The 26,981-nt window shown below is 45.5% G+C and overlaps 1 protein-coding gene across 3 annotated transcripts in view; it reads right to left on the bottom strand.

Annotated features, from left to right (window-relative positions):
- The window catches only part of LOC146870021 (ETS domain-containing protein Elk-4-like), a 135,037-nt gene extending 108,869 nt beyond the window's left edge, over positions 1 to 26,168 (bottom strand). Inside the window, exon 1 of one of the 3 annotated variants that reach the window (XM_085624164.1) lies at positions 25,739 to 26,168. The gene's annotated coding sequence lies outside the window, so the exon portion shown is untranslated. The remainder of the gene's footprint in view (positions 1 to 25,738) is intronic. The other 2 variants (XM_085624187.1, XM_085624265.1) reach the window with 2 other exon arrangements.
- Between the last annotated feature and the right edge of the window lie 813 nt (positions 26,169 to 26,981).

Genomic DNA, 26,981 nt, shown 5'->3' with positions numbered 1-26,981 from the left:
CCCCCCCCCGGCCGCTCCTGGCTCGTGTATTCAACTTTCGAGACCGCGACGTGATCCTTCAGACCACCAGGGCGGCCCCCCCCAGTGACAATTGAAAACAGCCGGGTCACATTCTTCCCAGATTTCACGCTGAGAGTCCAGAAACAAAGGTGTAGCTTTTTGGAGGTGAAGCGAGCTCTCGGAGAGCATGAGGTCAAATATGCTATGATGTTTCCAGCTAAGCTCCGAGTGGAATCCAAGGGAAAACTAGGGTTTTTTACACGCCCGGAGGACGCTTGAGACTGGCTGGACGGTTGGCGCACTGTGGGCAAGAAACCACTCGTCTCCACCTACGACGACCAGACCTGGCGAATGGCGACAGCAACGGCGTTCCCCGCCGCACTCAGATTTGGACTCTCAGAGACCCGAGGGGTGACTATGACCACTGCTTTGCAACTGAGGCCTGATTAATAGCACGCTGACTTCTCCAGTCCAGTTGGGTCCCGCAACGGCATTGATGGGGTTCCTTTAGGTACGAGTAGCCAGGCGTGAGCACCTGTCTGCCACTGATTTTGTACTATTGACCTTACTGTTGATACTTGCTTTGGCATATACGAAGCAGCCTGGGCCCCTAGTACAGAATATTGCATCAGCTGAGCCCATGGGGGTCTGGAGGCCGGGGTTAGATTTTTCGGAGTTTAGATAAATGTTCTTGGGGAGTGGGGTTGCCCAAGTTCCCGTTGTTGATTAGGGTGGGCGACAGGCACTCTGCTAGTTGGGGGCGGTGGGCAGTTGTAGGCTCGCTAGGTGGGGGGGGGGGGGGGGGGTTGTTCCTTATGTTTATTATGTTTCTTGCATTGGTCAACTATGATTTTTAGCATGTTTCGATCACACATCTTCCTGTATTCAGCTGTGCCTGGGGTCGCAATGAACGATGTCCAGTACACCTTGTTTGCTGGTGCAGTACCTGGAGGGGGGGTCCCCCACGGTCGCCTCCGAGCGGACACATCCGATTTGATACTCCCCTCATCGAAAAGGACAGATGGCACATGGGACAGGACTTAGAGTAGTCACTTGGAATGTAAATGGCCTGGGGGACAGGGTCAAGAGAGGCATTGTCCTGCGCTATGTTAAGTGGCAGGAACTCGACTTGATAATGCTACAAGAAACTCACTTGGTCGGAAACTCATGCATGGCCTTTAATAGGAAAGGCTACAATATAGTGGTGCACTCAGGGTTCTCCTCAGGTTCCAGGGGGGTGGGGGTACTCCTCCAGAGGGGTTGCCCGTTTATCACGCACAACACATGGACCAACACTTTGGGCAGGTTCGCCACTGTCTCGGGCACATGGGAAGGGAGCACCCTTAATATAGTCTCCGTCGACGTCCCCCAAGGGCTACAACAATTGACACTAAAGGACGTTGGGGCACTATTACTGGATCGCCCAGTGGGTACATTATTACTGGGAGGGGACTTTAACCTAACAATGGACGGCACGTGTGATCGTCTCCCACCCGGTGTTGACCCACCACGAGGCTCGCAGCTCTGAGAATTCGTAAATGCCCAGGGGGTGGTTGACGTATGGAGGTGGTTTAACCCAGCACACACTCACTACACCTTTCATTCGGGAGCACATGGCAGTCAATCCCGAATTGATTATATGTTCACCCACACTCAGGACTTGACAACACGCATTGTTCTGCCACGGCCCGGGCACTCGGGCACTATTAAGATACAGCCATGAGCGCTTAAAATACCTCACATTAGGGAGACCCTCCTGCAGGACACCGATTATTACTTCGAGAGAACCTGGGGTCTGTAACCTCGGCGGTGATGCTGTGGGGGGTGTATGGGGCGGTGATTAAGGGCAGAGCATTGTCCTTGACGTTGGGCCACCGAGCAGAGCGCTCCCGAAAGGTGGTCAACCTAGAAACTGACATGATGGCCTTGAAAGAGGAACTCTCGAGAACCGCTGATCCTGACACACAGCACTCCCTCCAAGTCAATAAACTGGACTATAGACAGCTCCTACTGGAGGAGGCCACAATGCGTTCCCTGGCCACCAGGCATCTAATCTATGAACAGGGCGAGCGCACAGGCAAGCTCCTGGCATGGCTGGAATGTAAAGAGCAAGCAGCACAGTGGGTCCGAGCGCTCAAGAGCCCCGATAAAGGGCTCCTTACGGATCCTCAGGACATTGCTAACGAGTTTACCTCCTATTTTGAGGACGTTTATAGGGTCACGGATACCTCCCAGGTTCCGCTGTCGGCGGACCTACTGGCCACAATTCCAATGACATGCCTCCCCCAGGAGGATAGGGAGGCCCTAGAGGCGGACATCACAGTGACACAGATACAAAAAGCATTGAAAATGCAATAGGTCTCAGCCTCTTTTAAGTTAAAGTAATTGTTTGTAATTAGGTGGTTTTTTAGCTTTGCTTTTATTAGTGTTTTTCAAACTTTCATGTACATAACATGTATGCATTTATATTTGTATTTATATAGATATGCAGATGTGCGTGTATATATATATATATATTTATATATGTATGTAAATATAGACACACATATGTGTGCATATGTGTGCGCGTAGAGAGGTAGAGAGAGGTAGAGGGTGGTCGAGAGGTAGAGAGTAGAAGTGAGTAGTAGAGAGAGAGGCAGAGAGAGAGGCAGCGAGAGGTAGAGAGTAGAAGTGAGTAGTAGAGAGAGAGAGGCGGAGAGAGAGGCAGAGAGAGGCAGAGAGAGGCAGAGAGAGGCAGAGAGAGGCAGAGAGAGGCAGAGAGAGGCAGAGAGAGGCAGAGAGAGGCAGAGAGAGGCAGAGAGAGGCAGAGAGAGGCAGAGAGAGGCAGAGAGAGGCAGAGAGAGGCAGAGAGAGGCAGAGAGAGGCAGAGAGAGGCAGAGAGAGTAGAAGTGAGTAGTAGAGAGTAGTAGAGAGTAGTACATAGTAAAGAGTGAGTAGTAGAGTAGTAGAGAGTGAGTAGTAGAGAGTAGCAGAGAGTAGCAGAGAGTAGCAGAGAGTAGCAGAGAGCAGTAGAGAGCAGTAGAGAGCAGTAGAGAGCAGTAGAGAGTGAGTAGTAGAGAGAGTAGCAGAGTAGTAGAGAGAGAGTAGTAGAGAGTAGTAGAGAGAGAGTGAGGAGTAGAGAGTGAGGAGTAGAGAGTGAGTAGGAGAGAGTGAGTAGGAGAGAGTGAGTAGGAGAGAGTCAGTAGTAGAGAGTCAGTAGTAGAGAGTCAGTAGTAGAGAGTCAGTAGTAGAGAGTCAGTAGTAGAGAGTGAGTGGTAGAGAGTAGTAGAGTGAGTAGTAGAGTGAGTAACAGAGTGAGTAGCAGAGTGAGTAGCAGAGTGAGTAGTAGAGAGTGAGCAGTAGAGAGTGAGTAATAGAGAGTGAGTAATAGAGAGTGAGTAATAGAGAGAGATAGTAGTAGAGAGATAGTAGAGAGTGAGTAGTAGAGAGTGAGTAGTAGAGAGAGAGTAGTAGAGAGTAGTAGAGAGTAGTAGAGAGCGTAGTAGAGAGCAAGTAGTAGAAAGCGAGTAGTAGAGAGTGAGTAGTAGAGAGTGGTAGAGTGAGTAGTAGAAAGTAGTAGAGAGTGAGTAGTAGAAAGTAGTAGAGAGTGAGTAGTAGAGAGTAGAGAGAGTAGTAGAGAGTGAGTAGTAGAGTAGTAGAGAGTGAGTAGTAGAGACTAGTAGAGTGAGTAGTAGAGCATAGTAGAGTGAGTAGTAGAGAGTAGTAGAGAGTAGTAGAGAGTGAGTAGTAGAGAGAGTAGTAGAGAGCAGTAGAGTGAGTAGTAGAGCGTAGTAGAGTGAGTAGTAGAGTGAGTAGTAGAGAGTAGTAGAGAGTGAGTAGTAGAGTGAGTAGTAGAGTGCGTAGTAGAGAGTGAGTAGTAGAGTAGTAGAGATGGATACAGAAGAAGAGGGAGAGCAGAAAAGAGAATGAGGAAGCAAGAGATTGGTAGACGGGAGGGAGGCTAACAAACATATGTGAGAAGAGAGGAAGGGATGGACAGGAGAAGAGGGGAAAAAGACAGGGGAAGAAAAGAGGTAAAGAAGAAGTGGTGAAGAGGGGTGTAGGGAAGAAGGAATACAAGTAGAAAGAGAGAAAGGAGTGTATCACATGGAGGGAAAGAGCAGAATCGAAAAGTAGAGAGTGAGTAGTAGTGAGTGAGTACTAGAGAATAGTAGAGAGTGAGTAGTAGAGAGAGAGTAGTAGAGAGAGAGTAGTAGAGAGAGAGTAGTAGAGCAGTAGAGTGAGTAGTAGAGTGGTAGAGAGTGAGTAGTAGAGAGTAGTAGAGTGAGTAGTAGATAGTAGAGTGAGTAGTAGAGAGTGTAGCAGAATAGTAGAGAGTGAGTAGTAGAGAGTGAGTAATAGAGAGAGAAATAGAGAGCAGTAGAGTAGTAGAGTGAGTAAGAGAGTGAGTAGTAGAGCGTGAGTAGTAGAGCATGAGTAGTAGAGCATGAGTAGTAGAGCATGAGTAGTAGTAGTAGCGAGTAGTAGTAGAGATGGATACAGAAGAAGAGGGAGAGCAGTAGAGAGAATGAGGAAGCAAGAGATTGGTAGACGGGAGGGAGGCTAACAAACATATTTGAGTAGAGAGGAAGGGATGGACAGGAGTGGAGGGGAAAAAGACAGGGGAAGAAAAGAGGTAAAGAAGAAGTGGTAGGGAAGAAGGAATATAAATAGAAAGAACTGGATCACATGGAGGGAAAGAGCAGAATAGAAAAGGTATGAGGAGCTTGAAAGAGTGAGAAAAGAGGGAGAAAGAGAAAGGAAAAGAGTGCCTGAGACTCAGGCAGACATGAGAGGGACAGAGGATGTGAATTCAGAGACAACCGAGAGGTCCATGGAGAGAGAGCAGAGGGTCCAATAGCAGAGAAGAGACAGTCTGGGGGACTTAGAGACAAGCGAGGGCCTAAGAGACTTTGGAAGGCACATGGCCAGGGACAGACCAGAGAGAGAGAGGGACATTCATGGAGTCAGAGAGGACTTGAAAAAGAGCAGCGAGGTCAAATGATAGAGAAAAGAGGCCCGGTGACAGAGCAAAGAAGGTGAAAACAGAGAACAGAGGCCAGTGATAAAGAATAGAGGGTCTGTGATAGGGAAGAGAGGGCTAGTGGGAGTAAACAGAGCCTTTTGAGGGGAGAGAGACCCATTGCTACGCTGGATGGTTCTAGAGCAGGGGTACTCACAAACTTTCTGTCGGGGGCCAAAATTACAGTGTGGTTAGCGGCCGAGGGCCGCACTGGTAGGGGTGGAGTCAGTGGGGGCAGGATCAGTGGGGGGCGGAGTTAGAGTAAAAAAAAAAAAACTTTCAAATCATTAGACAATGCTGTATTTCACAATCCCACGACCGATACTGCGTCACGACCGATGGACCAACAGCACTTCTCGCAACATATCTGTGAGCAACATCAAAGTAATGTTTTGTTTAAACATACAACATAATGGGTAAACCTGCACATTTCACTCAATAGGGATTTGAAATAAATGGCATGCACACACACGTATCTAAAAGCCCACGTTCACGCGCAGGTATCTTGGCGCTAAATAACAGATGTTTGTTGCTACCCAACTCATTTTATCGACCTCAGATGGATGAAGGGCAGGACCCGCCGGGATTTTAACCTGTGACCATGAGGTAGAACGCAGGCCCCTGCAGTGGACAAGGGGAGGGCCCTGGTTTCAGGTGGGGATTAGTTTGGTATGCAGTTTTTGTCATCAGTACTTCTCACCCCTTTCCCCACAAGAGCAGTTTAAACATGCATGAGAAAATATCCTAGTTTGCAAGTCTTTTCCACACCATTATGGCCCTGCCATATTTGACACATACTACATCGTCTGTTGCTTAATCTGACAATTTTAACAAAACATTGTAGCTCAACTTTGCCCTCTATGCCAGCTGATATCTATGCTTGATGCCGAACCCGATCAATCAACCGCCATCAATCAATGCCCCTACTTCGTGCAAATTTGTTCCGGCGCAAAGCTAATTTCAAACAGAGCCAACCAAATCTCACATAATAGAATATTTTGCCATTCATGTTTGAACTGCTTTTGTGGAAAAGGGGAGGAAAAGCGCTGATGACAGAAACTGCACGGCTGAGAGACAAATGGCTTGTGATAGCACTTTGAAGTGTATTTGAGACATTCTGTGATTGGATACGTATCCCAATTTGTCAATGTATTTTAATGTCTGAAGGCAGTGCGTGTTTTTCGCGGTGCCTGGTAGTGGGTCACAAAGGTGTTACTCATTCAGTTCTTGGCCTTTCAGGTGTACTGAGGAGGTGATAGGGATTAGGCCAAAAGGGTCACATTTAGAGCTCTGATAGTCTGGACCCCTAGGACCTCAGAGTAATGGAAAAGGAGAAAGCCTGAAAGAGATTGCCCAAAAAAGGGGGCTGCATGGGGTCTAATTCTTTCAAAAAGCTTCCCCATTTCCTCAGCGAGCTGTACTGAAGAAAGTGTTTAAAAATGCAGGCTTATATGTTTTTAATGGGCCAGCACTACAATTATTGCAGCAGGTGTATTGGCATAATGGCAATTACTAGCACATATGGGCAAGGGGAGCCATTTTCATGGTTAGCATTAGGGCCCAGATCAAGGTAAGAATGGTGACGGTCATTGTATCATTTGTGGAATACCGCTTCGTTTTGATTAGGGAGGATAATAGTCTTCGTTCCCAGCCCACAGGTCTCACAACGGTTCCTCAACTGTATGGTTCTAAACAACTTGCCCTGGACCTGGCTTAGCCAAGAGTTCAATTCAAAGGTAAAGCTTCTGATCCATAGCTTAACAAGGGTAAATATTTCGCCTCAATAGCTTAAAGAGGAGTTATCACGGACCATCTAGGTTCCTAAATAAACTTAGGAACGCAAATCTTAGTGAGGAAGTTTGTTTTTTATGACTAAGATTCCAAATGTAGCATGGATGGTGTTTCAATCAAAATCTTTAGACTTTTATCATTATCTATTGCCCAGTTGCCCAAATCCTCTAACAATAAAGATGTGAAATATTCTGAATCTACACCCAGGAGGGCAATCAATCTATTGTAGGATGAGTCTTGGTCATCGTCTTGCTTGTAAATCGGATGTAAAGGCCTTGCCATGAGTTTGGAACTGTACTGATTATGTAGCATCTCTCAAATAGTTTCTCAAAGGTTTCTAACCAACAGCTTTGCTGCACTTCAAAACTGCTGTGGGTAGCTAATTTCCAAGTGGCATCATGTTTTCCTGTTTCTATTGATATTGCTCAATAGTTGCCCAATATGTGAGGAATGAGTTATTTCTTTGGGCCACATGGAACTGGCTGGGGACTTTTTTGTTAGGTTTACAGCCACATATTTTAGGAGTCTCTGTGGGGTAACAGATTTCAGTTTAGGATTGTCAAACACATATCGAGATTTCATGTATGAGAACTACAGGCGTGTTTAAATTATTTCCTAAAAGGATGCCTCCAGAGACTGGAATCTTATTTACATAGAAACATAAATCTCCTGAATTTAGAGACTGGCAGGCTCTTTGGAGAAATTACCACTCCTTTGAGATTCACACATATCTAAAATCACCGACTAAGCTACGCACTTGCGTAGAATGGGCGAGTACCGAGTACACTGGGCAGTGACTACCTGCACTTCAAAATTCCAATGAAGTTCAGCCAAAGTTAGAATGTCCGGTTTAACTACTGTCTGAAAACAGCCTTAAGGAATCCATTTTTCAAATTCAGGAGTTTAAAATCCCGAAAACGGCAAATCGGAGAACAGTGGATGGACAAGACAGACGTCTGTGCTGCACAGAAAGAGAATCCAGGGCTCGTGTGGTTAATGAGCAGTAGACATCAAACGCCTTTCAAAAGGTGCTGCTGGAGCAGGAAGTGGGAGCATATTTACAGGTTGCAATGTGTGAATGGCGAGTCTAAGTCTGGCATTATAGATGTCATTCTGCACTTTCAATAGGGTAGTAAAACACAAAGAATAAAGAAAAAAAAAAAACATACCTGCGTAGGCGAAGAGACGCTGAAGATTTTCCGGCACCAGGCTGCTGTGAAGGTTCTCCGGGGCTGCGGGCTGGAAGGACGTCGTCAACAGGGACACAGGAAGCTCACCAAAAGGTCCTTTAAAAGTCAGCTGTAACTAGCGCTAGTTACAGCTAACTTTTAAAGGGCCTGAGCTTCGCGCCCGGGTCCGTGTGTGACGCCAGAGGCAGGCAGGCCAATCAGAGGTAAGCAGTAAGCAGAGACGATGGCAGCAGGAGGAAACGTTGTGAATACGTATTCAAGCGTATTCACAACGTTTGCTCCTGCAGCCATCTTCCCTGTTTACCCCAAGGAAGGAACTGCGGGCGGCATAGTGTAATCCAGGGTTACTCATACACTACACTGTAATCGAACAAGGTCCGCGGGCCGCCAATGAAGGCTGGGCGGGCCGCCAGCGGCCCGCGGGCCGTACTATGAGTAACCCTGTTCTAGAGAGTGGAGAGACTAATTAAGAGAGCGCCGAGGCCAAGTGACAGAGAGAGGGTTAATGAAAGAGTAGAGAGGCACGTTGAGAGGGTAGGAGGACAGCAGAGAAGTAGATTGTTAGAGAGGCCATGTAAAGGAGCAGAGAGGCCAAGTGATAAGGTCTGAGGAGAGCAGAGAAGCACATTGACAGAGAGGCCATGTAGCGCAGCAGAGAGGCAAATGAATGGGTTCGGAGGTGAGCATGGCCTCATAAAGATAAGAAACCTTTTACGCCAGAAGGAAAGCAGGAGAGCCCGTCCAAGTGGGCCGTCCAAAAAAGCCAAAGGGAGGCAACTTAAAACCCTCCTTTTCAATGGGAAGCCAATGTTTAACATAAACGCTGACGCTACCCAATGAAAATGAGGGGCGCGCCTCGAGTCCCCTTCTCCCATACTAAGCTGATTACTATAAGTCTCGAGGAGAGGAGCGCATGTGCGCTCCAACGCCAGCCGAGACCTAAAAAGCCAGACTTAGGGTACGCTCCGGTAAGGCAATGGGCCCCAACGGCCTCCCCATCGAACTCTTCAAGCCCATGTCTGCCAAATTAGCGCCCCATCTTCTAGGTCTATATAATGAGTGCTACCAGTCAGGGCTCCTCCCTGAGGAGATTCGCACGACGGCCATAGTAGTCATACACAAACCCAACAAACCTGTAGACTAATGCAAATCGTACCGCCCAATATCCCTGCACACAGCAGAAGCCAAAATCCTGGCCAAGCTCCTAGCCAATCGACTCCTCCCTCTCATTACCGAGCTCATTCACCCATATCAGTCCAGCTTTATGCCCGATAGAAACACCGCTGGGAACCTCCGGCGAGTATATGCCGCCCTCGGGAGAGCGAGTACCATAGATGAGGAAGGAATCCTGTTGTCCCTTGATGCCACAATGGCGTTCGACACCATTGAATGGGAATTTCTCTTCGCCGTGCTGACTCATGTAGGATTTGGCCCACGGTTGATTGGCTGGATTAGGCTGCTCTAGTCTCAACCCACTGCATATGTCACGGTTAACAATCACCGCTCTGACACATTCTCCCTCCATCGGGGAACGAGGCAGGGGTGCCCACTTTCCTCACTTCTTTGCCCTGACGTTGGAGCCACTGGCAGTCTGGATCAGAGGTGACCCCGAGGTGCGGGGTTTCAAATGGACGCAGGACCATGAGGACCGCATTTCCCTATATGCGGACGATATCCTCCTCTATTTGGCCTACCCGGTGCGTTCGTTGCGGAGAGTACTGCACATATTCCATATTTTTGGAGCGCACTCTGGATACCAGATAAACTGGTCCAAATCCCAGATGTATGTAATTTGGGGTGAGCCACCGTCCAGTCCACGGGGGTTCAAGATACTGGTTGCCACTCATGGATTCCAGGATCTGGGCATATTTGTCACCACAGACACAAAAACCTGTTACGAGCAAAACCTCTTGGTGCCGCTCCAATGCATAAAATCAGACGTCCAACACTGGCACTCTCTCCCTCTCACTCTCTTGGGCCGAGCGTCCCTGTTTAAGATGCTAGCGCTCCCGCGCTCTCTATGTACTCCAAAATACTCCATACCCAGTCCCAGACTCTTATTTTGCCCAGATCGACGGTGCGGTTCGTCGTTTGCTTTGGGAGGGCCGGCCGCCTCGGATTGCCATGAATAAACTCACCATGGGGTGGTATGACGGGGGGATTGGTTTGCCGGATATGCGGCTCTATTACCAGGCATCCCAATTGACAGCGATCAATAACTGGGCATTCGGGCCGCACGGGGATCCCAATTTCCGAACAGACCTCTGGTTCATGGGTTGTGGGGGATACAACAGGGCACTGAATACCAACCCCCGCAGGCTCAACCTGACAGGCCCCACAGCGCGCACAGTTGAAACATGGCACGCAATCACGCGAAAACTGGGGTGGCACAATCGCCTCACGAAGGCTACTCCGCTATTGGAGCCAAGTATTCTGGGCCGTCTCAGTCACTGCCCCGGGTTCGATAAGTGGGACACCATAGGAATTTCTACGGTGGGGGACCTGTGGGTGAAGGGGAAACTGGCCACGTTCTCCGACCTCCAGGCCAAGTACCACCTGGAGCCCTCAGAGACGTTTCGCCATCTCCAAATTAGGCATGCCATCTCCGCTCCCTGCCGACGGAAACCCCACTGCCTGACTCTTCCCCTTTGGAGGATAGGCTATTATTAGATCCAATGGAGCGCAAGGCCATCTCCCGCACATATAAAAAAATTGGTAAACAATCGGACTGATCCTATGATTAGATTCTGTACTAATTGGGAATCTAAACTAGGAGCTATGGAAGACGGAGACTGGAGAGACGCCCTGGCCTCTCCGAAAGAGGTAGCCATCCCCATGCGTCTCCGCCTTGTACAGCTAAAAATACTCCACCGGACATATTGCGATGCCAAGTTACTTTTCCGACTTGGGAGACGACCAGACCCGCTCTGCCTTCTAAACTGCAACCAAACTGGCACCTTCCTACACATATTATGGGAATGCCCACACATACAACACTATTGGGAGGGGGTGACACACCAACTCACCAGAGTGGGTGACAAACCCCTACGTCCCTCTCCCAGACTCTGCCTCAACATATGGGGGGCTACCGACCTCTCCCAGATGGAGCAGGCATGGGCCGCAATGGGGTGGATGATAGCGAAGAGTAATATCGCACAGAAATGGGGACAAGGTTCGAGTCCACTGTTATCGGATTGGGCAAAGGACATGGACTGTGCAATGCTAGCCAAAAAAACGTTTTTCAAGGGTAGGGGATGCCCCAGGAAATGGGATCAAAAATGGGGACGTTGGAACAAATACCGGGGGGACATATGCATCTCCCCTACAGTGGAAATGCGGTGAGACAGGCAAGCAATAATGGCCCGCCTTATGATAGACGATGGACCCCCAGCTCCTGCGCCGGAACAGGTGGATTGATGTCAAGACCTCAAAACACATTTCATAACGCTCACTGCGACTCTAGCCTGCAAAGGGGTGGTGGCTACACTTACGGCTCCTCTGGTAGTGACCCTCGGGAATGGCACCTTGCTGGCAGGGTGTATTGATTTGATGCTCATGTTGTGTTTTCTTCATGCTGAACGCTTACTATGTCTGTATATTTTGGAACCAATGCACTTTTTCTTTATCAATAAAAATTGTTAAAAAAAACAAAACAGTTTTTGCGTGTCGAGTGGTCGAGGATCGAGTTGTTCTTTAGGATTCTGATGGCAACCTGATGTGATGTTCATGGGCTGAAGAGGGCAACTTCATGAATTCACAGGAGGATGTTGGAGTCTTTTTTTAGATCCAGGTGACTTCTGGCGTGGTGTGTGGAGTTACTACTATTAGGTCCTGACTGTTGCTCTCCAAGGAGAGGTCTTTGGTGGATCAAGACTAAGTGAGGAGTGAGGCAGGGGTGTTTTACAGTAAGGGGGTGGCTGATAGTTTTAAGTTTCTTTGGGGGAGTCTGCATTAAGGAGTCTTTGAAGTTGAGAATATTTACAGTGCGTTTTGGTCATGGTCTGGTTAGAAGTCCCTCAGGGTCTTCTGCAGGGAAGCATTTGGGGACCATCTGGTTGGCGCAGCGGGGTTTGCAATGGGAATCATTTCCCAGTCTAGTGAAGGATTCAGCGAAGACAAGGGGAGATTTTCAAACAGGAGGGTGGGAGCACACTGCCTCACATCCCAGCACTCACTTTGCCACAATGCATCATGTTAAATGCAGTGCATGATAATACTTACTTCTGTAGTAGTCTTTAAAGGGGGGATTTTTATCTGGCCCCCAGACTATCTTTTCACACCGATTTTTCTTGTCCAGTCAGGCGGGGGTGCGAGGAGTCTGGAAACAGGAAATGGGTTAACAAATCCTACCTCCTTTCACAGTTGCATGGTCTGTCTTTACCAACCCCGCTCACCCGAAAACAGTGAACATGGGATAATAAAAATAAGGGAAATTCCATTCTAGTATGACCACCATATTCAACAGACATCACTTCCAACATGTTGATATCACATTGGCCGGAGTTCTGTCTCAGGGTATCAACCACTAGTGCTAAACACTAAAGAAAGACAACAACCTTTTCATTTTGAAAATGCAAACGTTTCCCATTTCAAGATGGAACCCCAGGAGTCGACAGTCATCTTGGACTGGAGCATTTTAAGCAGCTTAAGAATGAGATTTACAGGGTAGCGACGCTGGATGGACATCCAGTGTAAAGAAGTTATTGTAGCAGGAACAAAGTGGCAGGGAAAGTCCTCAAATGGATAAAATGTTGTCTCCAAAATGTATCTCTTTAGCAGGAGGAGTTTAAGACAAACAGGGTCTGAACATTTACCACTGAGTGGGTTTCACACGAATATCTTTCATATATACCATGTATGTTGGTGGATTAAAAGGAATATGAGCCCTTCTTTGGTGAAGTAGAAGGTCCGTCCATAGTCCGGCCTGTCCACTGACCTGTATTCACAAGTGCATATCCTCAACATAAAGCCCTATACTGCATACTTCAAAAGAGCAGTGGTTTTGGGTGTATATATTAATCCCATCACCCTTTCCATAAGGCTTCTGCTGAAAGATGTTTTCAGTCATACACAAGAATCACAGTTTGTGTTAAATTATTTAAATGGCTAGCCCTCTCCAAGGTGCACCACGGCACAGTGAACAACATGCTGCGTTTGTGATAAGTGTACTGTCTTTTGGGTCCTCGCCTGTCACGTCTTCTTCCTGTCCATGACATGTTTCATGTCAACACATGAAAGGAGGTGCATGACAGGAAGGAAAAGGTGGGTTTAAGCAGAGAACACTGGACTGAGAAGAGATGGCATGTCACTCAGTATTCTGTGTGGCTTGAGCCTGATGAAATAGGAATACCATTGCTGCACTGCTCAATCTTCATGCATGTTATATAAGTTCTCCCTTTAAAGAGAAATAATAAATAACACAATGTTGATCATAAAGTCACTCTCTCAATTTCACTGGGCTGCAACACAAGACTGGTAACAAGGATACTAGTATCCCATGTGTACTGTGCAATCATGGCCACTTGGTCTTGGTGCTCTCTTCCCCATCAGCATACACCATGTTATCATTGTCAGAAGAAAACCCCAGAGCCAAAGATGAGTGGCAAACCTCCACTGGAGATCACCTGCGCCAAGGGCATTGGTCCACGCTCCTGTCTCCGATTCACTATCCTATCAAAATAGTTCCCCAAGCCGAACCACGGTACCCATAGGTTCTTGCAAAATCCCCGGCCTCATTAGATAAACCAGGACCACCATCCCTCTCAATACTAAGATCAGCTAAAGGCCGATCCCCCGGAAGGGCTACCCGCCCTGAAATAGAGGAGCCCAAAATCACGGCGATTGACTGGGCTTGGCTGCCAGCGGCCCTGGACGGGGGAAATTACAATTGAACTGGTATTCAACCCGGTCTCTCAGTATGTTCGTGGAATATCGACGGTCTTACCCCGAAACTTCAATCTCCAGACGTGATAACGTTTTTTAAAAACCACGAGGTTATATTATTGCAGGAAACATGGTCCCTTGTTAGTCTTCCAATAGAAGGATACTTGGAATATAGAACACCTGCTCAGAGGCTGCACAAGTCTGTTCGACCCAGCGGCGGTCTCTCAATTTACATTTCAGCCAAGTTAAACGTTAATATAGCTCAACTGATATTTGAGGAAGACTGGATTTCCGGCATAAGGATTGATAATCCCAAACAGACTGAACAACTGATTCTGATCAACGTCTATATTTCACCAAGCATCAGGGAGAAAAAACCGAAGTTCAATCACCTAATTCAGATCTTGTGTAATTTACAAAGTAATTATAAAAGACCAGCCTGCTTAGTATCTGGCGACTATAACACAAACCTTTTCCAAGAACTACCTGAAGAGTATGACGCACCGTGGCCAGATATTCTGGAACAAACAAAACCCACCGGTAACAAACATAGCAAACTCGGTGAATATATGGTGCTACAACTCAGTGTCCTGGGCTACACAATTTTGAATGGTCGCTTCCCTAAGGATAATCCACCAAACTGGACAAGATCAAACGGTCATACTTACTCCTTTCTAGACTACACCATCTGTAATAAGAAAATTTTCCCTTTGATTGAGAATTACACCATAGCTGCTCGAGGAGACCGCGATCATCGTCCCCAAGTGATTACCATATCATTTCACCTAGCACGTCATGCTGTGACAAGCCTGACTTCAGGAGGAAATTATACTGAAAACCTCAAAAGGTTGAAATGGTCAGATCCAATAATACCAGCAATAATGAGCAAATGTAGAGCCCTGCAAGATTCAAGGATCATTGATGTATTCCCGCCTACTATAGCATGGGAACTCTTCTCCCGGGAACTGCTTAAAAACTTCCCACGTACTATACGAAAAACCAAAAAAGGTAATTCAACAATAATAACAGCTGAAATTAAGGAATTAAAATCAATGCGTAATAGTGCGCTAAGACAAGTACGTAAGCACCCAGGGGAAGATCATAAATTCAATAAATATAAGCAAGCTCAAAAAGCACTTCGAGAAGCAATGTTTCTTGAGAAAAACAGACGCTCCGAGCAGTTCTGGTTAAAATTGATACACGCAAGTAAAAATCACAACCCAAAATCTTTCTGGTCGCTTGTTAATTTCAAAATACATAAACTAGGAGGACAAAGTAGCGCTAACATCTCTGAATCCGAATGGGTATCCGATCTAACAACCCATTTTGAAGAACCAGAAAAAGAAGATGGTCCACTGGCCAAACCTCCTGCTATGGCCCCACAACTCAATGTATGCCAACTGCTAGGTACAACAGATTTAGAGACACCAGAGGAATATGCTGAATTAAACATAAGGATGCTATCGGCAACTGGAACGAAATCTCTGCTTCAGCTCGCAGAACCGCCCCAATGTGCACCCACAATATTGGAAACTATTACAGAAAAAATAGCTCGAATTATAACTGAGGGTCGCTTAGATGGAGCCCCAGGGTCAAATGGTCTACCCCAGTCTCTGTATAAACAGGATACAGAATTCTGGGCCAATCAACTGGCACCCCTTTTTAGGTCTCGCCTGACCCAGCGCATGCGCTGGTCTGGCGAGACTTATTGAGAGGGCTCCAAAAAGTGCTACCAGGCCAGCCTAGAGCAACAGTGCATGTGCGCGCGCGCCGCACTTTGCCGCAATTACTTTCACTTTCGCGGCCGCTTTGATGTTTGATCGTGATCCCGATCGCGATCACTTTAACTTTCGCGGCTGCACGCCGCTTTGCATAGCCAAAAGCCATAGGTCTCGCTTTTGGGACCTTATAAGTATTTAGTTATGCAACTGTTGCATGGCTAAACACTTATAAGGTCCCAAAGGCGAGACCTATTGGCTATGCCAATGCTTGTTTCTTATTGCTGGACCAACCAGGTATTACCGGAATCGTGGCATGGTGCCATTATACATCCAATTATAAAGGTGGCAAGAGATCAGACCCGAAAAAATACGGGATGATTACTCTACTGGACGTGGAATCGAAATACAATGCCAAACTGCTCCTTCAAGATCTGGCGTCTTGGGCCACGAAGAACCATCTTATACCCTTTAACCAGACAGGATGTGTGCAAAAATCAGGCACCATAACAAACCTGCTTGCACTATCTGTCCTGTTGGACAAAGTGGCAGCCTCAGGAATGTTAATGCATGGCTGTTTTGTTGACTTAAGGCCGCTTTTGACTCCGTACCCCAAAGCCGATTATGGCTCAAACTGCGGAAATGGGGGATTCCACCAGTGCTTCTACAAGCCATAATTGCGCTACACAATAACACATGGATCCGCATAAAACTTGGGGACGGATCTGATATCTCAAGGAAAATACAAACATCTCGCGGACAGAAACAAGGTTGTGTGCTGGCGCCCCTTCTTTTCAATCTCTTCATTTCCGATCTGTCGGAGTCACTCAATGAAGTTAACTCTCATCCTCCAAAACTCGCCTGGGTAAGAGTTAGTAATCTACTGTATGCGGATGACCTTGTCCTGCTTAGTCACACCAGGGTCGGCTTGCAGATACTACTCGATCGGCTGTCCCTTTACACCACCGAAAACAAACTGGAACAGAATCTAACAAAGACAAGGGTATTCACCTTTGGGCTAAGGAAATACCAAGGTGGCGGTTGGCAATACAATGGTAAAAGCATTGATAGAGCCGTTTCATATAAGTACCTGGAGGTCCACATGGATAGAAGGGGCTCATTCTCTAAACAGAGACGAGGCAGAAGCCAAAGCCTTGACAATCCAGGTGGCATTTAAGACCCTTGCAAGGCAACTGTCCGGTCCAAGCCTGACCCCATTTATAACTGTCATGAAGGCAAAAATCATCAACCTCCTCACCTATAGCCAGGAGGCCATGCAAGGGAAAGACAACAGCCACGTGAACAAAATAATAACAAGAATATTCAAACAAGTGCTGAGCCTTCCAAAAACTTCATTCCCCGCTCAAATACGTCTTGAGTTTGGTCTTCAAGATCACCAAGCAGTAGGGGCTGGAGCATTCATCAGGCTGTGCAACAAGTTGCGTACCTCCAGAGAAGGAAGCCCGGAGGCCCTTTTGTGGCAGGAAATCTCAGCCAGTCAGTTTGGCAGATCATACCGGTGTTACCTACAAGACTCTCTAAAACTCCTGGACACAGAATAAATCTGGAGCTCCAATCCATCGCAACAGGCACTTAAAATCCACATCAAAAGAAACGTCCACCTCTGGTCTTTCCACTTGGATAGAGCCCAACTGGCACAACGTAAGCACGCCTGGACAATCGTATCAGGGTTTAAGCCAGGGATCATGGCACCCTATTTGTCATGTACCTATTCAGTGTTGTGGAAAAAAAGATTTTTGGCCCTCAGAATGGGTGAATGGCCATTCCTGTATCATTTGCCAAGTTGGCGCCGCGCAAATACCAACATAATGGGCAGGGGGTGCGGGAGCAGCAAGGAAACAATCAAGCATGTGGTATGTCTTTGTCCTGCACTCCTTGACGACCGAAAGATCTTGCTAAAGAGCGAATGGAACAAACTTGGCAGTCGCACGTGTCGACAAGCTATCCTTGCATCAATGAACCCAGATAATCCATTGCTTAATATCCAGTTCACCAAGTTTGCTACAAGAACAGCAAGAAGATTTATAAACAGTGAGAGCCAGCAAGTCAACAACTGTTAATCATAATAGGGAGGATCAAGTCCAACGTTGTTTTGTTGATTGACTCATTCCTCCGTACCACTCAACAGCAGTTGATTACGGCCTTTTGCACATTATTGTATGCAGGGATTTTACCATATAAATGGAATTGCACTATCAGTGGTATTAGTCATTAACTCTTAGATGACTAATGGCTTGCCCTGTGGCCTCTGCAGATGCTAAATTAGAACGGACAACCCAGGGATTTTACCATATAAATGGAATTGCACTATCAGTGGTATTAGTCATTAACTCTTAGATGACTAATGGCTTGCCCTGTGGCCTCTGCAGATGCTAAATTAGAACGGACAACCACGGTTCTTAATGGTTTCTTAATCGCTTCTTAAAGTCGTATTGTCTAGATGAAGTTAATATTTTATTATTATGAACAAATACAGACTTCCAGGTCTTTTAATTATTTATTGACGAACTTTACTTTTCCTATTCGTCGTGTCGGTACAAATGGACGCATTTGGGTGGATTCTAAAAAAACTAAGAGGAAATAATGTAAGCGAAAACACAGGACATAGATAACGCCTGTCTTTTGTACTATGTGTAAATATTTTAGCAATTATTTGATATAAGTTTTTTATTAGTGATGCATGTTCACCATTGTAATGATTTGTATTAATCAAACAATAAAGTATTCCTTCCTATCCTTGGGAGTTCCACCTCCGTCAGTCAAAATGACAGCAGCAATCTGACCCGGACACTGAGGTTATGATTTTGCATTTTGATGAAGTAGAACGGCCATCGTATGGTGGACTTAAGCACAGTCTGATGGGCAAACTTCCTTCCAAACTAAAATGATAACTACGAACCATACCCATTTAATTCAATTTCACAAAAACCTGGTAAAACACTTGACTCTTAGTACAAGGCAGAAAGACCATGTACATCACTGCGATTTTTACAACTCTTGGCTTTCAAATAATTGCAGGTTGCAAAACATGCTTTTCACCAGAAGCTACTACAAAAAGCATTCTTGCCATAGCCAGATCATCTTACACGGTGGAATACCAGCAAAAGGTCAGGGGGGCAACACAAGAAAGTAACAAATGAATCCATCAATCAATCGATCAATCAATCAGGATTTGTAAAGCGCAGCTAATCACCCGATAGGATATCCAGGCGCTTGCAGGTCCCGGAGGCTTATTCAGACAGCCAGGTCTTGAGGGCCATTCAGAATTCTGGAAGTAAAGTAATGGTCCGGAGGTACGTGGGGAGGCTGTTCCAAGTCTTTGCTGCGATATGAGAGAAGGCGCTTCCTCCACTTCTGCTTTGGTAGATGCAGGGAGTATGGGCAAGTGAAAGTGAGGCGAAGCGTAGTCTTCTCGATGATTGGTGGAAGTTCAGGCAGTGGTTAATATATGTACCTCTTCTGAACGGGGAGTTAGTGGAGTTGCCTTAGGTGGGATGTGATGTGGGTTCATCAGGGAAGGCTGAGGATGAGTCTGGCTGTGGCGTTCTGCTTGGTCTGAAGTCTCTGCACCAAATCCTACGTAGAGGCTGTTGCCGTGGTCCAGTCAACTGGCAATGAGCGCCTGTATCACGGTGTGTAGGGCTAGCCACATGAAGATCTTATGTAGCATGCTCAGAGTGAGGAAGCAGGCGGAGGAGATGGAGTTGATCTGTAATTTCATGGAGAGCTTGTTGTCAGTGATGATTCCGAGGTTTCTGGCGTGGTCGGAGGGAGTGCGTGCGAGTCCTAGGTCTGATGGCTACCAGGAGTCGTTCCATGTGTTGCTGCTGTTGTCAAGGATCAGCACTTCCATCTTGTCTGTGCTCAGCTGCAGCCAGTTTTTCTTCATCCAGTCAGCGACGTTTGCCATGCATCTGCGGAAGTTGGTTCAGGTGGTTGGTTGTGTCGTTGATGAGTGAGAGGATGAATTGGGTGTCGCCCGCGTATGAAATTATGTTGAGGCCGTAGTATTTGACGATGTTGGTCAGCGGGGTCATATGTGCGATGAAGAGCGTAGGGTTGACGGCTGAGCCCTTTGGGGCACTGCAGGTTATCTCCTTGGGTTCAGAGGTGAATGGTGGGAGGTGGATCCTCTGGGTTCCTCCAGTAAAGAAGGATGTGATCCATCTGAGCATGTCCACTTGGGGGCCGATGTGGTGGAATCTTTTGATCAGCGTGTGGTGGGATACAGGGTCGATGGCTGCTGAGAGGTCGAGGAGGATCAAAGCTGCTGTTTCTACTCTGTAAAGGAGGGTTCGGACGTCATCTGCGATCAGGGCAGTTTCGCTGCAGTGATTGCTGCGGAAGCCCGATTGGAGGCGTTAAGTAGCTGGTGCTGCTCTGCTCCAGGTGTGTCATGAGTTGATTGTCGATTATCTTTTCTAGTACCTTCGCTGGTAATGGCAAATGGGAGCAGGGTTATTCACCGGTGGTTTTTGAGTTCTCTGGGGTCAGCTGAGGGTGTTTAGGTTGAGCCTGGGCAGCGCATGCGCTGCTCTGCGAGGCATGTTTTGCTGAGGCATGGAATAGAAGCTCCGCCCATCTTTTCAATTGACTCCTGTTCCTGTCCGTTCGAAATCATTGCTTTTCATTCATGAAGAGGCTTACTAGTTCCTCCTTGTCTGCATGTGCAACCTCCCATAAGACTGGATCTTTTACTTGCGGTGTTACACAGTCTGCTTTACCTAGTTAGTGAGCACTATTTTCTTTTATGATCTGACCCTATCCCACCCACGCCGCCCGCTATTTAAATTGTTATTATTAATGTGTTTATTTAATTTTCAGCACGGTCCGCTTTCACTTTCTTAATTTAATTTACAGCGCAGTCTGCTTTCACTTTAGAAGCTGCGCTTCTTTAATCATTTAATTTACAGTGCGGTCCGTCTTCACTTTAGCTGTCACGCTACAAGACTTTACTTTTGAGTGAAAGCGCCAATTCCGCACTTTAGACTCTGCTCACTGTAACCTGAATACTGCGAGCAGCGCCTAATGAAAGGGGCGCAGCCACCTATAAAGTGGTCTAGCATTTGCAAAAAGTTTGAGCTATTGCCATTAGAAATGACAATGCCTTTTATATATGTTTTGCTTTTAAAAACACATAAATAAAAGGCATTGTTGTTTACAATGCCAATAGCTTAAACTCTAGCAAATGCAAGACCTATTACATAGAAAATGCTAGTTTGAGTAGTGGTCTGACTTCGGGGTGTTTCCAGGCGTTGGGAAATGTTATGGTGATGATAGAGGTGTTGAGTAGGGTGGGGAGTTCCTGGCTGATCCTTTGGATTCCTAGGTTGAAGATCTTATGCGGGCTTGAAGGTTCCCCTATCGGAGGTGTCATTGCTGGCGCGCGATCTCCTCTCCAACTGCTCCGAAAATAAAAGCGGGGCTGGATAAGAGAACATCCTATTTACCTGGGAGCACAGGACCAAAAAGATAGGAGAGACAATATTGGAAGAGAACACCTCAAAAAAATAGCTTCAAAATAGCTTCCTCAAAAGAAAGAAGAAATGTGTGGATAGCTTGTTTGAACGTGGATGAGGTAAACAGTAAGTGTATAGAAAGTCCAGGAAAAGCAAATCAAGTTAACATGATTTTTCTCTTAAAAAAGGAATTCTCAATACTAAGTTTTAGAACCAGCTAAGTGTCATTCAAGGTGAAAAATTCTATCAAACCAGTTCAACGTAAACGGGTATAGTGACCAGTTTTGGAAAAGCTGATTACGCATCACTCTCTGCCGAAGTGTTGCACTTATGTGATAGCAGTTCTTTAATGAAACAAACTTCACCACAGGGTTCTCCAACTTCACTGAAAGACCATTTGTATTGATCACAGGGCATCTGACTCTAATGGGTGTTAGAGTAGTTCTACTAATTAGAAAATAATACCTAACTTAGATGTAACTTTGTTAGTCAAACTATGCCTCAGACAGCTAGCCTTGACATGTATTTATATTTGAAGAAAGAAACATGCCATTTTCTTTTATGTGAATGAGCCTTCTCAAATGCATGCCTTTGTGTGCTTTTCCATTTCAGAAAATCAGCAGTCCTTTGCTCAAGTCTATTGTAGGGGCCATTCATCAGCAGAACTATCCATTGTAGTGTAGTTCCTATAACCCTGATAGGCTCTGTGCATTGGAATAACATACACTATAGATTTGACATAGGTCAGTATGTCTCTATTGAGTATATTAAACTTAATTACTTGTGTGTGCCAGCTAACTCAGAGGTCACTAGAAACTTCTCGAATATACAAGAAGGGATTAGTCGCTGACAACCGCATAAACATGACAACTTTGTTTCCCTTTAGAATCGGAAGTCTCAGAATCGTGGCACAATAGATAACAGTTTCACTCAGTCAATCGTGCATCCTTCGTTTCTACAGAGTTGCACAGAAATCGAGAGACGGGCGATTCAATAAAAGGGTTTATTGAACAATCTTATTTCTCATGCAAGAGATATGAATTGCTGCAATCGTAAGAGACTGCGAAGTACAATATGTACGAGGTTAGCAGTAAGATAAAATAATACTGCAATGGCATGGTTTGTAGCTATGACCTATATTAATCAAAATACATACATAAATAACATAAGCTAAAATGTGATACTCATCTGATGCTTCTAAACTGTTCTACCCCAGTGTACCTAACCTAAGTGCAGTATGAGGTTTGAAGTAGGTGCCATTTCTAAAGTATAGCTAGCTATATTTTAGTTTAGCCAAGAGTTGCCAAACGTTTCTCTAAGTTCTAGTCAGCTCCATACCTTAGAATGAGAGAGGTTGGAATCTCTTTTCTGGACTCGATAGTCTAACCCCCCACAAGGGAAGTCAGAGAGCACTGGAGCTGGATTCTCTGCGAGGGGGATGGCAGCGTCAGGTCAGTGCATCAGGCTGGAACTCGATCTCCTTCCGAACTTGCTGTGGCGAACAGCGTAGTCTGGTTTGGTGTAGTGAAAGAGCCACTCTTGTAGTCTGGCACCCTATGATGACCTCCGACTGCCACCATTTTAACTAACTTTAGTTGGTTATATTACCCTAGCCTTAATGTGGGATGGTCCTGCATATACTTGCTTCTCTTCTATCCTGTAATCTTGCTGTCTTTCTTTGACATGGCCACATGTCATCCTGCTATCTGACTTTACCTTGCTTCAGACTTTTCTGTGTGCACAGTGGTGCTTGTAAGTTGTGTGGATGAGAATTATAGGTGCTGACTATTGCCTTTGACAGGGCCTCATGTCTGACTCTGCCTTGCTGCTGCGTGCACAACAGTGCTTGCAAGTTGTTTGGGTTATTCACATTTAAGGTCTTGCTTTTTTCCTGAGCGATTGTTTTTGTTTAGTGTACTGTGGAAGGCCTTGTGAGAGCTTCGTCAAGACAGTGGCAGGGAGAAGGGCGAATAGAGGAAGAGACTTGAGAGCGCCTTACTGCCATGGAGGATGCTTGCTTGGAACTTGGCCAGTTTTGGTAAAATTCCTCTGGCGGTGGGAGGCGGTCTTTCACAAATCTTCTAGTGTGTTTAAAGCTGAGGGTTGAAAGCTGAGAAACTGGGAGCTTGGATTCTGAGCGAGGGCAGACGTGTCTATCTCGGATTGAACCCTGGCTTGTTGAGCTCTGATCCCCGGCTGCGATTTCCCCGGTCAGAAGTGGGCAGTGTATGCACCAGGTGATGTATTTAGTTGTGTGGTTCTTTGATCATTGGAGGTGTTTTCTTTGTGGTGTAGGAGGTGCACATCCAGAGTATTCCTCTCCTCTATATATATGTATATCTTTCTGAACTCTTGCAGGACGTCCAGTGTATCTTATATCAGTTATTGCTTGTTTATTAATCAGTATAATTATTGATTCATGCCATTTAGATTATAGTTTACTCAGTTATTGATTCATGCCTTTAGATTATAAGTTTGCTACATATATTTGAATCTTGTGCATTTGGTATCTGAGATAGCCTTTATTTAGAGAACATTGTGTGATAAACCCCAAGCCTTATTCTAAAAGAGAGAGAGTCTCTGCATTTTATTTTACTTGTTCATTTAAAAGTGTTTGATTGGCCTACCGTTCATTAATAAATTTGTGTGTGTGTTACTTTACCTATATTTAGGTTTGTTTTCTTGCCTTGCCTAAAGGAAGTGCTGATCAAAGTGTATTTTTAAAGGTGCAGTGATATATTTGTCTCCCAGGTGGGAGTGCAGGGGTCTGGTGTGGCTTATTGGTGAGAAGCCACATCCATTACAGTTGGATCGGATCCCCTGGGAACCGCAATTTGCCAGGGCAAGTGCTGGTATATTTATACCTAGAAGGTGTTTAGGAATGCCAGTATTGACGTAAAAGTCTGGCAGATGCTCATGCATACTTCATGAGTTCTTGGAGAAATCCATATTCAAGCTGAGGGAAATTCCTAAAGGCTTAAGGGTCTAGTTTTCCAAGAATTCGTTGGGACGTGTATGGACAGATGTAGGTGGCCATGCCTGTATTTGATTTGTACGGACAATGTCTAAATAAGGGCAATGTGAATTGTACCTATATAAGGGCATAAATCGGGAAACCTATATACGGAATCTAAATCTGCACACAACACCATTGTATTTCTGAATTACATAAACTTTGTTTCATTTCCTATGCACATCTTATTTATTAATATGCAGGAGTAGGTGTTTTTCAAATGTATCTTATTAAATGCATTTTATATATTAGAATATTCATTGCCTTACTAGAATACACTGCTAGTTCAACCCTTTTAGGTAACCTTTCGCAACTAAATGTATGTGGATTTTCTGTCAAAAAACCTATGAGAATAAAATATCTCTTTATTAAGTTTTTGCAGAGAAAAACAAACAGTATTACATACCCACCCAACTGTTTAGGACATGTGAGCGAAACACACTGCAATTATTACATAGGTCTTCCCGAGGCTTGAGCCCGAGCTTAACACCAACACAGCAATCACAGTCTTTTCCCTTTCATTGTGTGCAGCACTATCAAAAACCCAACAGTTTAACTTGTGGCTCAAGCCCGCTCCACCCTCCATTAGTTATGTACTTCCTGCTTTTCCTCACTCTTCTCAAGGGACCCCAGATCTTCCCAAATTTGCGTGGGCAACCTCTCGCCTGGTACATTAGTTTTTCTGCTTGAGAGAGGATTTTGAAATGTTAATCTTTTAACTGAGCAGGCTCTCCACCAGTCTAGAGAAGCAAATAGTGAGGGCAAACAAGAGAAATAGGAACGGTAAAAAGGTTATGAGAAGCGATAAAATGAGAGAGGGAGAAAACAGACAGTGAGGTAAAGCAAGTACGAGTGAAGACATCTGCTGTCTAATGTCTACACTAATGATGTATGTCCAACTTGAGTGATGGCAGGATTATGTGATTCTTGAGCCTGTAACTCCCAATGGATAGCGGTGCTGTTCGAAAACATCGCATAACCAGGGGCCAAGTTGACAGCATTTTACATACCACAAGGAAAATCACAACTGCGATTATTACATCTTCCTAGGGGTTTCAGACATCAAAATAGATTTACTTGGTATTCTTAGTAAAATCGTACAAAAATGCCACTCTCATCCCATCAGTACTAAATTTTGGTCAAGATTCTAAACATAGTGCCAAAATTACACAATCCAGCAGGCTTTGAAATTCAGAAATCTAGCTATCACCTCTCACAAATTCCCACATTTTCTTGTGTTCAGGCTGGCTCCTGCATGGACTTTTCTCTTCAACAGGACTGGTGTGTTTTGGAGGTGGGACCTAACATCTGCTGGCAGTGCCACATTAATCAGACTCCCTCAGTGTCCCAAAGCCCGACATTCACGCGAGCCCAAAGAGGAAGTGGGGTTAGGGTTGTCACCTGGCTGATTTTTTTATTACCGGTCTGTCCTACAAGTTTATGTCCGTGCCAGTACCAAAAAAAAGAAATAATAATAATTGTTAAAAGCATTAAAGCGCTAAGTTTTTTGTCTCTTGAAATCTACATATAAAACAATAAACATAAGAAATCACTTTTACAGTTTTTGGGACGTAGCTAATTGTAAAAGATGTATTAAAATAGTGATAATTTATATGTTAGAAAAGAATACTGAGAACTTTACACATATTCATTTTACCTACCAGCACTTGGCCCTTCCAGTATTGTAAAACGTAAACAAACGCGCGATATTTTTTTCTAGGAAAGGTGGCAACTCTTGGTGGGGTTCTATCCCCGCCGCTCCACAAAGCGGGCAACGTTCATTCAAGCCGGCAGAGGAAAGACTGGCTCCTGTTCCCACCTCTCCCAAATAAAACAGGGTAGTGGACCCTCGCATGTTTATAAAGGCGGGCTCCTGCCTCTCAAATTGAGCATGGCACTTGCCCAGTCCCCTGAAGTGCAACGAGAGAAGGAAAGTCACAGCCGACTGAATTCTCTCCTTTTCCCCAAAAAATACGGAAGAGGCAACGCGTTCTTCTTTTCTTTTGTGGGATCAGCACGAGATTCACACACCGTCCTGTTAACCAGTTCTTGCTCTTCCTGCCCAGTATACACTACAACTCCGGTGCTTCCGCTTCCGATGCAGAGGGAGGAATGAGTCGGGGAGGCGAGTAGGAGGAGAAAAAGGACTACAATAAACGTACAGTGTAATTAATAACAGTGGCGGCCATCTTACCACGGTGAACAACGAGCAGTGCCAAACAATTACACTATCTTACTCATAGAATGTGCCACCAATTAAGTCTCTACAGTTGGACGCACCAGCTTTAGAGTTCTTGATTTGATGATCTTGCTTTAGCTAACAATTGTAGTAAAAGGTGAGTTCGCGCGCACATTTGTGTTGAGAGTGAAACATTTAAAGTATTTTTCTGTCTATAAAATTGTTTCAATTCTGTCTATATTACATCATGTTTAATTTATCAATAATTAAATTTTGTATTTATTATCAGGGACATTGGAATTCTATACCAGGACAAGAGACTCAGATTACGTTTGACTTTCTTTACTGAAAAACATAGCAGCTAAGTATAAACTACAAAACTAACATTCCAAAATTCGATAGTGGTAATGATCCAGCGCAAACAACAACTCGGGGGAAAAAGTGAGAGCACACCTACCCTCCCTGCATCGCACACCCGCCATCACACTAACTCATTCACACACGCATTCATTGGTGGGGCCCATAACACCAACACTCGCGCATTTCTCATTCACAGGTCTGCACACAGGAGGGGGAATAATGCACTGGACATGTGGGTGGGAGTACCTTATAACCTATAAGGAAAAAAAAGTTATCATATACATTAACATTCGCCACCTATAGATTCCTAATCCTAAACATCAAGGCACTCCGCCCACTTGGTCGATTGGACCAAATAGTTGGAT

Source organism: Triturus cristatus, chromosome 1_1 (assembly GCF_964204655.1).
Source record: "Triturus cristatus chromosome 1_1, aTriCri1.1, whole genome shotgun sequence".
In the NCBI taxonomy this organism is placed as follows: Eukaryota; Metazoa; Chordata; class Amphibia; order Caudata; family Salamandridae; genus Triturus; species Triturus cristatus.
The sequence above is the reverse complement of the archived record's forward strand: the minus strand, read 5'-3'. Positions and strand labels throughout refer to the sequence as shown.